At 42.5% G+C, this 2,563-nt stretch overlaps 2 protein-coding genes across 4 annotated transcripts in view; one reads left to right on the top strand and one right to left on the bottom strand.

Annotated features, from left to right (window-relative positions):
• Positions 1–2,563, top strand: part of LOC126397604 (uncharacterized) — a 409,985-nt gene that overhangs the window by 40,446 nt on the left and 366,976 nt on the right. The gene's annotated exons all lie outside the window — the stretch shown is intronic.
• cnn3a (calponin 3, acidic a) overlaps positions 1–2,563 on the bottom strand; it is a 34,621-nt gene that overhangs the window by 13,722 nt on the left and 18,336 nt on the right. The gene's annotated exons all lie outside the window — the stretch shown is intronic.

The raw sequence follows: 2,563 nt of genomic DNA, 5'->3' as shown, positions 1-2,563 counted from the left end.
GGTTCACGGTACCAAAATTACGGTACGATACCAGTGAAAGTATCACGGTTCTGAGTAGTATCACAATACCACAGCAAAAATGAGGCAGATGTGCCTTTTGTCATTTATAAAAAGATAAATCACTTTTCTATAATACATCAATGATATTTCGAAGGAATAAATTACTTATTGACTTATTCACACTTCAAAAACAGCATCAATAAGTGATTAACATAGGGGGGATCAAAATAAAATAAATTAATAAAATAAAAATCAACCAGCCACCCTCCTCCCCTGACAAGTCCCTTCATAAGTAAAGAACAGTCCCTAAAATGAGGTGAGGTTTGTGGACCGTTACCTGCCACAAAGAGAAATGTGAACGGCTCGTTTCTCCTCTGACACGTCACATACCTGTGTGCAGCCACGGCTCGGCTGTTCAGGTACTTCTGGGCAGTCATGACGCCAACAAGAGGACATTATTGGACCTGGAGCCGGACTTATCCGTCGCCGGTAAGCCGTTATCTTGCGCCGCGGAGCACTATGGCCGCCGTATTTGACAGGAATAGGTATTCCTGTCTGTGTCTGTGACCCCCGTTCAACCCACAACCGGCAGGATTCGCCGTTATTGGACAGCGCGTGCCGTTATTGGATGGCGCATGGACACTCACCCTCTTGCGACTGGACTTTGAACTTATCCCACAGCAGTGGTACCTGAGGTACAGTAGTACTACGGTACTCCAACAATATGGTATCATATGTACTGTGGAGTTTTAGTGCCGCGGTCTACCGTTGGTACCAATATACCGTGCAACAGTAGTGTGAGAGAGAGTGTGCGCGTCTGTGTGTGTGTGTGAGAGAGACAGTATGTGCGTCTGTGTGTGAGAGAGAGAGTGTGCGCATCTGTGTGAAATTATGACTGAGTTAACGAGTTGTTTTCCGACATGAGGGGGTATTTTTGAATTTTCCTAGTCAGAAAGCGTTTTTCTGATTATGCCGACGTCGCTTGAACGCAGCATTCACTGCAGGCCATTCAGGTCTCATAGTGGGAGCGGGGCACTGCCGTGCTGACAAAATTATATATGTTATCGGGGCTATTCGTCATGATATCGGACTTATCGGAATGACGTAATAATTACCTGTTATCGGCCTGATAATTATCGGCCCGATAGTTATCGTGCATCCCTAGTTATGATGTCACAATGAAGCTGATCTTTGACCTTTGGATATAAAATGTTGTCACTTCATCATTATATCCTTTTAGACATTTGTGTGAAATTTTGTCATAAATAGCATATGAATTCTAAAGTTGTGACAAAATCATGTTTTGTGAGGTCACACTGACCACAAAATTCCCTTACAGTGTTCTGGAGATACAGTGTTCATGAGAATGACATGGATTAAAGGTCACAGTAAACCTTAACCACCTAAATCGAATCAATTCATTGTTGAGTACAAGTGAACGTTAGTGCCAAATTTAAAGAAATTCCCTCAAGGCATTCATGAGATAATGCATTAACAATAATAACACAGCTTTGGGGAATCACTGACCTTTGACCAATGACTTCCAAAATCTTACCAGTCATTGTTGAGTCCAAGTTTGAAAAAAACTCTGAAGGTGTTCCTGAGATACCATGTTCACAAGAATGGGACAGACAGACAGACAACCCAAAAACATAATGCCTCCAGCCACAGCTATCACCGGTGTGGAAGCATAATAAAGTTGTTGGTGAAAAGCAGTTAAAGCTTAATAAATGAGTCCACTTCACCTCAAAGATGCAGAGTAAACATGCTTCATCTGGTCTTCAAGGAGTTACAACCAGTGGTCGAATTGAGGGGGGATGAGGGGGGGGTGCCATCCCCTTTGTTAGAAAATTGACCAAAAAGCATCCCCCTTGTTAATCTAGAATCTGTGTGTGCAGGCACGGACGTAATTTGAGGGGGCGGCACAGGGGACATGTCCCCCGTACTTCCCGTATCTGTGCCCTCTGTCCCCCGCACTTTTTACAGGCGTTAAAACCGTTCAATTCGTTTTTAATATGTGGAAACGTGTTTTTCCGAGACGTCTTTAAACGCACGTAGACTGCGCCAGGCACATACACACGCTGTCATGTTGTGATCAGAATCAAGAGTGTGCTACTGAGCAGTGGCTGTGTTAATGTTCAGCAAAGCAGCCAGCAAGAAGCAAAAAACCTTGCACAGTTTCTTCCAAACAAAGCGTGTAAGTTGGGTAATGCTGTTGCATGTAGATAATGTTAGCTAAATGATGACTAATTAATAGATGCCAATATATCAAGTTAAGCTAGTTAACAAGAATACTAATGTTATTGTTACCTATGTAAAATCGCTTGCTAGCTAGTTTCATGCTAGGAAAAAACCCAGGGTCAGGGAGGAGACAGTGGACCAGAGGCCAGCAAGGATGATCATGCAGGGTCTTCACAGGAGAGATTATAACTGGCTGAGAGAAAATATCTATAGCATAAAAGTGACTTTGAGGTTAATTTCCACAGCTATGTCACCACTACTATTCCTAATTTTATTTATGAATTTTGCTTTGCACATTTATTATCTATATTATTGCAATAGA

Source organism: Epinephelus moara, chromosome 11, assembly GCF_006386435.1.
Source record: "Epinephelus moara isolate mb chromosome 11, YSFRI_EMoa_1.0, whole genome shotgun sequence".
In the NCBI taxonomy this organism is placed as follows: Eukaryota; Metazoa; Chordata; class Actinopteri; order Perciformes; family Serranidae; genus Epinephelus; species Epinephelus moara.
The sequence above is the reverse complement of the archived record's forward strand: the minus strand, read 5'-3'. Positions and strand labels throughout refer to the sequence as shown.